At 38.1% G+C, this 13,607-nt stretch overlaps 1 long non-coding RNA gene across 1 annotated transcript in view; it reads right to left on the bottom strand.

Annotated features, from left to right (window-relative positions):
• The window catches only part of LOC110352431 (uncharacterized), a 30,720-nt gene extending 21,638 nt beyond the window's left edge, over positions 1-9,082 (bottom strand). Inside the window, exon 1 of the long non-coding RNA XR_002401369.4 lies at positions 8,740-9,082. This is a non-coding gene — a long non-coding RNA (uncharacterized lncRNA). The remainder of the gene's footprint in view (positions 1-8,739) is intronic.
• Positions 9,083-13,607: the final 4,525 nt, after the last annotated feature.

Below are 13,607 nucleotides of genomic sequence, written 5' to 3'. Positions count from 1 at the left end.
AAGAAAACCCACCCCAATAACTCCCTCAAAACCAAATTACTGAGAAGAAAAATAATAGATAGGTTGTTTTTTAATTCCAAAACAATTGCAATATTTAAGCCCTATTCTGAATGGTAAGAAATAAGGTCTTCTACACCTCTTCTGAATAGAATCAAGGTTTTTTTCTTAACAATCAGTTCCAAGTAGTTTTAGTGAAATCCACACAATCACCCTTAGGAACAACACCTTACACATAAACTATCCAATTTTAAACCAAGTACTGTTGGTTCTTCATATCCAGCAGAAAGCAAATGAGGTATTTATTGTAGCCACTACAAAATAAATAGTTTAAAAGTAATAATATAATAATGTCAGAAAGCATAGTGAAAACAAAGACTGATGAAATAGCTAAAAGACAATAGGGTATTGCTACATGATGTATACACAACCACATTAGTGAAGCTGCAACGTGTTAAGTTTGGAGACTCTTTTAATACTTGGTCTAGCTACAGTTTCACATGTAATTGAATTGGGGTGGGGGTGGGAGAGGTGGGTATTGTTGCAGTATATGCCACCACAAGGGATAGTTAAAATGCTGTTTATGATTCTACAGGATTTTATATTTCCATTACACAGGTAAGCACTGTAACTGTGGGTAAATTACAGCAATATACTGTATTACATAAGGAACCGGCATAAGCTTCTCAGGCTCAGATTCATTCCAATTCTTTACCGCACTGGGTCAACAAAAAGGAATGACTTTGGTATTTTTGGAATGTGTAATAAAATCTGATAATGAATGATATTTGTCTCTCATTACTACCAGCAGCCAGCCAGGTTTTACAAATGACAATTTAAACATTTGTTAAAGAGATTTTGCATGAAACATGCAAGTGAAGCACAATGTTTAGTTATGTTTCCGGCCACCAGAACAAGTAGTCCCACTGTGACTGCATAAAATCAGAAACAAGTATAAAGGAAGAAAAAAATATTATGCTAATCACATAGCTAGCAAACTACTGGTGGCTAAATCTTCAGCTCTTCCAAGTTTGAACTGCTACTGTTGGAAGTCTACAGAGGTACCTAACTGCCTTTGTAGAGCTGACCCTAAGTGCGTAACTTCTGTCACTCTCTGTAAAGCAAGGATTTGTTTCTATTTATTGAGGTTGCATTCTGAAAAGCACGTGTAAATCCTATTTTCAAAGGCAATATAGATACTTAAGAATTACTATGGAGCTTTTACAGGGATGATAAATACAGACTTCTAAATTATCAGACATGTCACATCTCAAAAAACTAAAACCGAACATTTGAATATTATCCTGCACTTACAGCAAGAAAAAGACACCTTTCATCTTTCCCCAAAAGAAATCTTTTTGATGAGATAAGACTTAACTATGCATCAGAAAAGGCAGCATCTCCAGGACAAGAATTTCCCGCTCCAGTTTGCTATTCTAACAATCATACAAAATTTCTAGATATATATTACACTCTTCAAAAAAGTCATATGTGGACTGGAGACCATTCCACACAGCCAGTGGATAAAATTAGAAAATGCGTAATGTTCCGTTCCTTATTAGGGGATAGGATGGCTTGAAAGTTAAAAGTGTATTCATACAGCAAGTAATTTTGCTTGTCTTGGTTGCAGTAAGGCTACTGAAAAAGAGACTCTGGAAAGTAAATATTCCATAAAATATACTAACACAAAGTTTGGCTTCCTGTGGCTGTCATTCTTCTAATGATAACAGCTATGTGTCCATCTTCATGAGAAAGATTCAGTTTACTGTATGTTATTCCACTGCTGGCTCTGGAACACATGAGTGTAACTTCATGGTTACAAGCAGAATTAGAAACTCCTGCATCTCAATATACATTTCCCATCACGGGAAGAGAATACTTGTCACATTTCTTTCATTTACTCCATTTGGTCTGGTATCTTTGAAAGTCCAACTAAATGTGGAAGTCCAAAGATTAAAGGAATTTGCTTTCAAAACAGAAAATTTGAATGGTTTAACGGCCTGGAAATAGTTTACAAGCAGTTGGCTGTCTGCTCTACTTCTCATTACTTGAATTTCTGTTATCCCCTGTAATAAAAAGAAGAGGACTGCAATTACAGAGATAGGGCTACTGGCATGCAGCGTGACTTCCAGCTAAAAGCCACCATTTCTTATCAGATGGCTTCAGCTTTTGAAGCATGGGACATTTCACTGTGTTTTCTTATCTTTTTTAAAGGGGAATCTGGAGGAGAAGGGTGGTTGGAGGGTGCTAATGAAAAGGTGCGTGGGGTAACCCAAGCACAGTCTGGGAGTCAAATGCGCGTCCAGAAGATAAGAGACAGAAGTTGTAATATAAGCTGGTTGGCAGCAGCAGGATGAATGGCACAGAATGAGAAGTGCAGATTATGAATCAAGTCCAAGCTGTGTCATTGATTGGATTTAACAGAAGCTAAGAAAGTTAATAAAACCAAAATAAATAAACAAACCCCTGGGCTAGCAGGCAAAAGATGCATCCTATTCTCTACTGCTGACCTGTTTTGCAATTTTGCAAAAGTTTTTTTTCTTCTTTATACCTGCATCTTCTGCCTGTTATTGAAAGCTCTTTCAGATGTGAATAATTTATTGACATGGAGAATACTGTAAAATACCAGAGGTAGAAAATCCATTTCACTTGGTGTAACAGGCTCCCCACCAGATCCTTCACTTCTTTGTTTTTCAGGTCTCCAAGGCAGTGAGTCCAATGTCTCCAATAAACAGTAATTAAATGTAGGAAGGAACAGAAATAGTAGAAATTTTCCTCTAGAGAAAGGAAAGGACAATACCATCATTTTTAAAGAAGATATATTAAAATGATACCATGATACCTGCTCTGGCTTTGTACCAAGCTGGTAGCAGACTTATTTAAAAGGAACAAGTCATTTTAATTAGCTCTCCCTGGACTCATGAACACACGAGTCCTGGGTGGGATGGGCGAAGCAGAGAGAAATAAATATATATAAGCTTAAATAAAGAGCAAGCTGGCCTTGTTGCATACTGTCTCAGGTCTGCCAGTAATCACTTTCAACAACACAAGTCCACAGTGACCTCTGTTGTTCCTTTCATACTGGAGATTAAAAGATGAAGCACTCATATTGCGGCTGGTAAATGTGCTGAGAGCAAGGAAATCAATGACTCCAGACAGGTCTCCATGCAGAAAGGGTTATCCAACATGAAATAATGAATTTTAGTTCAACTGTTTAAAGACAGATGCTGCAAAAAGAAAAACCCCTTCCTGATAAACAGTTGTTGTTTTTTGTTTTTTGTTTTTTTTTGTTTGCTTTTTTGTTGTTGTTTTTGTTTTGTTTGCTTTTTGTTTGTTTGTTTTTTGTTTTTTGTTTTTTGTTTTTTTTAAAGCTAGCATTTCTTTCATGCCAGCAGATCATTCTTATTTTAAAGTAAGATTTGAAATGCATTTTTCTTTTTCTGTTTCTTTTCCATCAATGTATTTCGTTAATGTGCTAAATATACTTCCAGCAGGAGAATTTCAAGTAGTCCCCTACCTACTCTGAGGTCTTACAGTTTCACAAGGGTAACCATTTCCATCAGTGTATCACACAAAGCCTACGAGCAGTGGATTGCCACAGACAAATCTATCCAGAAAGGCAGCCTCACAGGTTAGCAAATGATTAGAACAAGACTGTGCTCAAGTCATACATAAAGCAGCTACATGTTTCATCAATACCTTCATGCCATTTCATTTAGGAAAATTTGCAACACTTTTTCATATTACAGATATGGATGTTTTCTCTCTTCAAAGACACTGCAAAGCTGGTATAACTATGGAGCCTCCGGTTTCCTGCAGGAGGCAAAAATATTGGTAAGGAAGCTGAAGTCTCTCATCTGCACATCAGGCTTACCAGACTGTGAACACAGCATGTAGGGGTTGGGTACTCATTTACACCCAGATGTGAGATTAGGCTCAGTCATTCTCTTCCTCGACATTTGAGTTAAAGTAATATAGTTCCCCCAGCCTAACACCTTATATGCTGCTTGAGGTTTAAAAGTCAACATCCTCTGAACCTGGAACCGAACGCTCCTGCCCTGATCTCTCAAAGGGGGACCTCTGAGGGCTTGTTTGACTTCTATACTACATCAAGCTGCTAAGGAGTGATAAGTAATTCAGCATGAAAAGAAGCTCAAGACAGCATTTGCTTTTCCTTCACATTTACCACAATATTGATCTCTATTTTTGGAAAACAGCCTCGATTTGTGATTTAGTAACAGCAGCCAGGTTAATTGAACAGTGCTGTTTGTTGTTTGACCTTCTACTTTTATCTCTCCTGGCCATTTCTACAATTCCTCTGGAGAGCACAAAATGTTTGAGTAGATGATGCACCATAGATCTAGAAGGAGAGGAACAAATAGCAGTGGACCTGTATAAACACTGAGAATAGAGAAGCAATGCAAGAATTTACAAGCAGTCCTTATGCAGGGTCAACATATCCCACGTGGATAGAATGCAATTTATTTATTGAAACATAAAAATATTTATAAAGACCCTGAGCAAAGCAAAGTGCCATAATTATGCCACTGGACAAATGAAAGTCATGCCAAACACACCAAGGCACCAAGTCCGTGAGTGGATTTCCTCATAATCATTTCTCCAGTAGAAAAGCAGTCCTCCTGTTTCATAACCCAGGCCAGGAGCTCTAACAGAACTATTTCCTCACATATGAAGGTATCAACTTATTCAGCAGATGCTTGTTAAAAAAATGCATTAACATACCCTAATACTGAATATTAGGACTTCAGCTTGAGTATATTACCAGCTGAGTTTCTCCCACTTGCAGATTACCAAAAGATTTTGATTTTCTTATCTGTGTGCTCACTGTTCAGGAGTCTTCAACCGAATGCTTTTTTCCTGCAGTTTTTGTAATTCTTGATGTGATACTTGTTGCCTAACCCCCTCTCTGGGGCACAAACTGTACTGTGAATATAAAAAGAGAACTGATGGAGCTCTGTAACCAATCATGAGTTTGTCTGGCATCAACTATTACTCAAATACAATTATATAAGATTCTGAACTATTTAGAATACCTAAAAATAACCTCTCCTCCAGCTGGTTGCTCTCTGAACCATTATCATCTGCCATAATGATAACAGAGACTGCTATCAGACACAGGCTGTGTGGAGGGCTGCAGAAACTTCCTCCTACTAGTGTTTCCATGTGTTACAGGGAACAGACCCAGTCAGAAAACCCCTCTACTCTGATATCAGAGTTCACAGGTTGATTGGCAAAGGAGGCCATATAGATGAAGCTTTTCTGCATACACGGCGATGTGTTGAACTCTTCCTTCTATGGGAGAGAAGGCATAAATTAAACAGCTACCTGGCGGTGTTGCAACTTCTTTAGTAATTAATGTTACTACACCACAGTGCTTGAAGAACTGGAAGCCAAGATACAGCAATCTCCAAGACAGTTAAAATAATGAGAGCTTCTAGACATAGCATCATTGCTTAGTATTTTCCAGCAAAAATTCCTGCCGTACCCTTCACCTGCTTGAGTCCTAGCCTACGTTTATAGAAGTCAGAAAAACCTCTCCTCTCATAGGCACATATTCCTAACATGTTCATTGTCAAAACCCAGGTAGGTTCAGGTAACTGTTCAGCCAAAGATTCACACAATTCTAGATAAATAGTCTCATCTTTCCATGGTTTTGCGTTTAAGACCACAACCCACTCACAACAAGGCCTCCCCCCCCCCCCTCCACATTTTATACATACCCAAATACAAAAGGAACTTCTAGGAACTACCATCATGCAAATAGAAATAGTAACAGATGGTTAACACTATTGATTTTGCAGGAAATAAGAATTACACATCATCCTAAGCCAGTTCATCAGTAATTCCCCATAGGGGAGTCTGCCTTAGTTTCTCTAATAGCTGTACAACATAACTACGCTTCTAAGCCATCAGGAATAACATTTGACTGCATATTTTCCAGAATATACATCTGGGGCAAAAGCCGCAGCTGCGATGTGAACAATTTAAACATTCACCCTCACACAGAGATCTAGCACGTGGCTTTATCCATCAGACATCTACTATTTTGGATATTTGAGTTGTGGTAGAATAGACCTGCCCACAATGAATTAAACCCTGGGTGATCATCAGGAAGCGAGGAACTGCTTGATTACTTAACTAATGGAAACTGAACAGGTGTACTCAAAGTTAGGATAAAATGCTTGTTTCTTTTGATAATAGTTTTATTTACTGATGAAAGTCATAATGATCTAGTGTCATAAAAATTAGCCTCAATTAATTTTTGAATTAATCAGATGTGTTCCTGGTAATTTCCTTGTCCTATACCCTTTTAAAAAATCTTCAATTGATAAAAGGAATTTTAGTTCAAAGAAACTCAGAGATTTCTTTTTAGCAGAGATTCAAGATAATTCAATTGGATTCAAGAGAATAGATGCAGAAGTTATGAGGGTGAATCTCATCAGACTGCTTTGAAACCATGTATTAGAAGCCAATTACTATATCAAAGTCACCACAAATCATCAAATATCCTCATTAGCCACCATTTTATTTTGTTTTTAGTTTTCAAAAGTGACAAAGACTAATATAAACACAAATTTTTAACCCAAAGCCGAAACTATACCCAGCAGCAAGCTAGAGAATCTAGACACTAAGAGGGAGATGTGACTGGGGAAATCTCTTTCAAAATATCTTGCATGCACCTGTGCCTCAGTTACTTAATTTGCCTTCAAAGGGTACTTGTACATCTTCTAACTCTTGTCAGAACTTCATTTACACCTGCAGAAGATCAGACCCACGCAGATTAAACGTTTTGTGCTGGCATTTGAAACAGGGTGGATTTCAGTCACTGATTTAAGTAAACAGGAGTAAAGATGCAAAGTGCAAAATGTTACTGACTCACAGGAGTGAGTGGTCATGGGGGCTGAGGATGAAAATGAGCATGAGTGAGCAAACCAAACTGACTGTGTAGTTCCCCAGACTGCTCTACTTCCCAAGAACAGGCCCTAAAGCTACTGTATGGTCCACAGTGACCCCAAGATAGGGCCACAAGGTACAGCAAATGGCTGCTCTGCCCACAAGGACTTCTGGGTGGGGGTGGTAGGATTCCCACATAATTGTTGCATTCATTAATCAAAATAAGAATGACAAACAACCTATAGATTTTTCGGGAGGTGGGGGATGGGACAAATGAAGGGAATGAAATTGTCTTTCTCACTGCTCCTTCTGAGAATTGCCAGAGGGAGTCTTTGGGGGCTGCAAGTAAGTAACAGTAAAACTGTTTTTAATCTAAATCAACTTGCTACAGTATATTACACACTTTTTAGCATTACTTCGATGTTTCTAAAATATGTTAAACTGTATAATATGATAAGAAGTTACAGCTTTTTTTTTTTGTCACAGGAACAAAAATAAAAAATAAAAAGGAACTGATACCACCGACATGTTCAAGAGCACATGAGCTGTTTTGATAACACATTATATTTACAAAGTCTATCCCCAGGCAGGCTGTGCTTAAATGAATTTGGAATCAAAAAGTATGTGGTCAGGATAACTGGGAATATCTCTAGTACTTTTGTTTCTAGCAGTACATAAGTGACACAAAACATAGATGATCCAAAGCATACATCCAAATATATCTTCTCAAAACTTAATTAGAGAAAATTATTCCTGTCCACCTAGGATAATTTCAACTTTTTTTTTTTTTTTAAATGGCTGTTAGCATCACATATGCTTACAGATAAATGTTGTTTCTTCTGTCTGCTTCTGATTTAATTAGGCCATCACTAATTACAATCATGCATGGTCAGTTCTACAAGAAGAGAACATATAAAAACCAACCTGGCTTTTAACAAACAGACCTCGAGCTACATGTTTTGGGGGGAATACTAGTTTGGTTTCACCAATGCTGGATGATCAAATTTATATTTGGCTATATACTCTGGCATTTAATTGTAGAACTTTTTCCCTCATTCTTCCTCCTCCTCCTTCCCTCCTTTCCACAGGAACATAACCCCTCTGAAATTAAACATCAATGCCTAAGATACACAATTTTTTAATACAATTCAGAAATCATAATCATACCCTTAGAAACAAGCAATCCGTAAAGTAAAATGCATTCAGTGCCTGAATGTTAATGCAGCAATTAATCATTTTGATATTTTTGCTCTCTCTCTTGCTCATTTTCTCTTGATTTTTTGATGTCAATGCCAACTCAGCACACCATACTTTTAAAAAATCATCTTTCAAGCAGCAGCATTAAACACTTCACAGTGGAAAGCAAACAAAATCAATACATATTATAGTATTTATGGTATAACGAACACTACAGCTATGGTTGCAAAGACACTTATGTGCTAAGCCTCCTTTCCCCACTCACTCTCAAAGAAACAAAACCAGCCTGAAACACAACGGCTTTCTTCACAAAATCTACTGTTCAGTTGAGATGCCGTGGGAAAATACTGTTACTTCTTCCACCAAGAACAACCAGCACTGTATCTGTGGAAGTCTTTATATATATTTGAGGAGGAACAAGCCTTATGAGATCATCCAAAAACACCATAGAGTGTGCCAGGGTGAGCTGTGCAAGGCAGGGCATTCCTATTAACTCAGCATGGCACAAAGATCCCCATCGAGGAAACCAATGCAAGAACAAAGGGAAATGAGAGGAAAGGAACAATTTCTATCAACAATGCAAGTTTTGAGGGATCTCCCCAAATTTTTGTTGTTTGAGCCTTCCCTTACCTTTCAGGGCACAACAGCAAGGACCCAGAACAAGCAAGACCAAGAACCCTCCTGCTGCTGCGACTGATGAGGAAATGTTCTAGCACCTTCCAGCCTCCCTCTCCAGGACTTGTGGTGCCAATAACAAGCCCTTCACTAGCTCCACATAGGCAAGGCTGAACTGCCTGCCATGCCCCAGCTGAACCAGCCCTGTGCAAGTGCTTTCAGGTGCACTGCTCGCATGTGGGCACACCTGTGCATGGGGGACACTAACATGGGGCGTACTTGTGCATGAGGCCCACACACACGTAGGCTACACTTGCGTGTGGGGTGCACCACTTGTACACAGTGCAGTGTTTGCATGTGGGCTGGCTGGCATGCAGGGCACACTGCTGGTACACTGCTGGCTGTGCCCCCTCACAGCACTGTGAGAGCTCAGAGTTGCTAAGCAACATGGTCCTGCCCTCGGGGGGCATTCAGCCGGTATAGATGAAAAATTCCCACATAACGTTTTAATACACTGGGCAAGTAGATATGCATGTGACAATTAACATTCATTTAAAACAAATAAATGATTAATCAGCTGGGATTGCAAATGACAAACTGACACTCGAGGTTCATTTTGTTTAGAGCTGTGCCTCATATTTAGCCAAATCTCTGATTAAAGGCCAAGTTCTAAGGTTCCAAAGAATAAACTTCAGCTTTGATGCTGTAAACATCAGGTTTCTTCGCTGAATTAAATTTTGTGGGGGAGGAAAAAGAAATGAGGTGTTTGTTTTTTATTTCAGAGATTATGAAATCCAGGCGCATCTTCAATGCAATGATTTGTCTCTTCCATCAAACTGCTGCATATGGGGCATGGTATTTTATTAGCAGAGGAGCGAAGAGGGATAACGTAGGACAAGATTAAAACCAAAATGCAGAAATCATAGAGACAGGAAAACAGAGTGTTTTGCTGTTTCAAATTTAAGGAGATTATGCACTGTAGTATTGATTCCAGTTTATCCCAAGGTTTACATGCATATTCTGGTACTATACATGGGAACAATAAATAAAAATCATCTCATGTTACTCAGTACTTGCTTCTAATGACATTTATCACTTTTTAATTTTCAAGGCTCTCTAGTTATTGCAGAAAATGTTTATATTGATTTATGGACACGAGTCCAGAAAGACTCCAGAGGACTTTGTGGGGTTTTGGAGGCAGTCCAGCTGCTGTGGGCGTGCAGTCACCCACATGGCTGCTGTGTGCAGCAAGCCCAAGCCACCACATTGTGCACCCCAGGGACCTGCCACGATCCCCTCCTTGAGCTGGCTCCAGCTGCACAGCATTTGTTACTGTATTACAACAGGAGATCCGAATGTGGCTCAGGAGTCCCCTGCACAGGTAGCAGATGCATATGCAAACACATAGGAAAAGACATCCTTGACTGTGAAGAGTTTACTGGGGACCAGATTGCCATAAGTTATGCACAAGGTCACTTGCAGCACTCTCAGACCATCTCCCAGTCTACCGTGGTATCTCCACCAGCATTCTCTATGTAATTAAACATCCAGCACCTATACTGTTACTCATGCGCATATTGTTACAATTCTCATTCCTTTTAATGATCATGAAAACCCACTGCCTTTCTCTCATTTTATAGTTCCTGCTGCATTAGTTGCCATCGTTTTTGCTCAGTCTGCTTGCAACTCAGCTTTCTGCTAGTATTGTAAGTGCAATGATTTCTCTGCTTCTTTCTCTCTATTTTCTAACTCTCCCTCATGGTCATTCACATTCTAAAATTTTCCTTGCCTATTGCTTCTCCCCACAAGATTTACTGTCTCACCTCTTTGAGCAAGACTGATATTTTCTTTCCCTGAGCGCTGAGTCATTGTTATCTTTTGCCAGCCTTTTGCATCCAAAGTGCTATATAACCAAATATCAGTGTGTTACTCTTTGTGCAATTTATAGCCCTGAGTTGTAGAAGAATCCTTGGTATTCAGGTCAAAACTGGGAGTGAGCCACAATGTACTGACTCTGTGAAAATGGTGATTCTGTCTTTGAATGACTAAGGGTAAATAATTCCTTAACTGAAGTGATAATAAACTACTGCATTGCAACAGAAATACCAGGGTTCCCAGCAAGGTTCTTTTCTACTAAATTAGGTCTATCATTACATCTGTTACTCTGAATCTGTTGCTTATATCTCAGAAATCAACACTAGCAGCTGATGCTGTGAACTAGGATGAAGAGGAAGAAATTCCCCTCCCATTGCAGCAGGCAAATACAGATCTATGATTACTTCTGTCCCTCCCTTCACATACTGTTGCTATTACCTCACTGCACAGAGATATTATCATATTACACTTTCCCTTGCAGTGTTGTGAAGCTGCTTCCACATAAGGTTTCACTCAATCAGAGCATGTTGCATTGGCATCATTTATTCTCAAAAAGATTTTTTAATGGAATGATAAAATTCACAACCAATGTTATTTGCATGAGATCATTGAACCAACCTGTATGACATGTTCTATTAACCATCAGTTCGTAGATAAGCAGCAACTAACAGTGAAGGACTTCATTCTTCAGTCTGAGCCTTGCTAAGAAGAGTTCTCCTGATAATTAAATGCTAATGTTCTTTCATGAGTACATTATAATGAAATAAATTGCTTCTAGGGAACAATAAACTTCAGGCAGCATCTGAAGCATTTTAACAGCACAGAGCATTTGGCTGCTGCAAGATTCACTCGAAAAGGAGAAAGGTAATAACATCTCAGAAACAATTTAGAAAACAATCTTCTGCACTTTCAGTGTTTCTAATAGCAAACTGGGACACTCCAATGTGTGATTTTAGTCCTTCTCAATCACTCACTGCCACCTGGAATGGAAACACATATATGATGTGACTGCAAACCACTGCACTCCAGCTCCCAAAGCTTACTGTGCTTTGGGTTCTTCTTTCGTACATGGAAACACTTGATTCTTCAGCCATTACACAATTAAACTTACTTCATGTGCTGCTTGCTTCCTAGAGAGGTTGTTCACAAAACTCAAGATATTTTTACACAAATCAGGTTTGCAAATTTGGAGGCTTGAGCAAACTCTGAAAGAGCATTGGGAATCCCTGTGCTGCCTGGCCAGGAAGGTTTGGTACAACTGTCAAGCATTTTACAGCATCTCTGAGGATACAGCTCACATAAAATTCAATACAAATGCCATGCAAAAGCCAGGCTCCACACACAGCAACATTTATTTGTCTTCAGAAGCAGAATAAATGAAATGATCATTGTATCTTCCTAATACTTTAAAGTTAGTTATAGAAATGTTTATAAAGGACCAAGAGAGTGTATAGCAAGTATCTTTCCAATGAAATGAAAGTATGCATGTACCCATCCAATTTAAGATATCATCATGCCATTTTAAAACACAGTAGGTGTAAGCAGCAAGCAGAGCAGCTAAAAAAAAATGTAATGACTTATTCTATTGCTGCAGGGCACCAGTAGGAATTCATTTTTCTATTGTGGTGATTTTAACATTTAAATGGTGGTGGAAAAATCATATTTCTGCCATGCTGCAGTTTCAAAGTAACTGGGTAGAGCTTCCTCTGCTTGAAAATTGTTAGTTGCTACAAAGAGTTGATACTATGCATGTTTTAAAAGAATAAAACATACTCATTTTTATAGTGCAATTTCCAAGCAGTGATAAACACACTAGCAAGTATGCTATAGAGATGTGAATGTAAACTGTTCATGCTAAAGACTATCTGGCATCCTATTCAGAAAAGCTATTGTGACTGTTGCTAGGAATATAAAAGTATACAGAGGTCATTCTGAGTCATGTGGAAGAAGGAAAGGAAATTTTTCTTCTACCTTTTTTTTTTTTTTTTTCCTTCAAGTGGCACAATTACTTGTACATTGGCCTTTATCCAAGACAGATGGATTATCACCAGAACAATTTTCAGTAAACCCTCCCTGCATTTACATAATGTAAGTTTTTAACATTTAGCCAATTAAAAGAATTGGTGCTTATGGCTTTAAAGAACTTGTAGGTTAATTATGATTCTCTTTGTAGATACAATAGAAGTGACAAAAATAAAGCACTTTGGTAGTTAAGGAACCTGCTCACTAATTTATGCTACATGGATAAAACTACTATGTAGAAGGTTTTTGTTTTTGTTTTTTCTTGAGTAAGAATAATGTGTTTATGTTCAATTTGTTTTTGAAACAAAAACAAATAGTCCCCCTCCTTAATATCTATTCTACCAATGGAAGTCTTGCAGGATGAGACTGATTTTCTAAGAAAAGTTCTGAAGACACTGCTTTGTTTTAAATAAAAAAGCTAAATATATTTCTTCTCATCTGTATTCTAAATCTGAACCCTTTATTTGAACTCTGTCCTTACAAGTTCTGATGTACATACACCTTTGCAAGAGACTTCAAAACCTGCAGAATGGAAATTTGGATTTAACCATTATCACATAGATAATCCTTGGCTAGACATGTTCTGTTTCTAGAAATGTAATTCCCCACAGAAAGGTCAGTAAACACCTTTTAAAATTCTTTCTGGAAATGGTTGGTTGCACCATGTATGAAAGGATGGCATTTTGTTGGCATGTATGAAAGACACCATGAAATATATATATATATATACACATATATATAATACATATAATGTATATATATTTATATATACACAGAAAGGCTTCAGTAGATTCTCCAATTTAAAGTGAATGAGGGTTAAGTGAAAGCTGGCAAAATACAACATAGTTTGTATTACTACAGCAGAGCATATAGGCTCTGATTTTCATCCACTAAAATTTAAAGCAACTCTTACTGTGGTAGGTGCTGCACAAAGAGGAAGTAAGTTTTCTGTATTAATAAATACTTAAACAAGAAAATCACAATTA

Source organism: Anas platyrhynchos, chromosome 16 (genome assembly GCF_047663525.1).
Source record: "Anas platyrhynchos isolate ZD024472 breed Pekin duck chromosome 16, IASCAAS_PekinDuck_T2T, whole genome shotgun sequence".
Lineage (NCBI taxonomy): Eukaryota > Metazoa > Chordata > Aves > Anseriformes > Anatidae > Anas > Anas platyrhynchos.
Note: the sequence above shows the minus strand (reverse complement) of the source record. Positions and strands in the feature narration are given on the sequence as shown.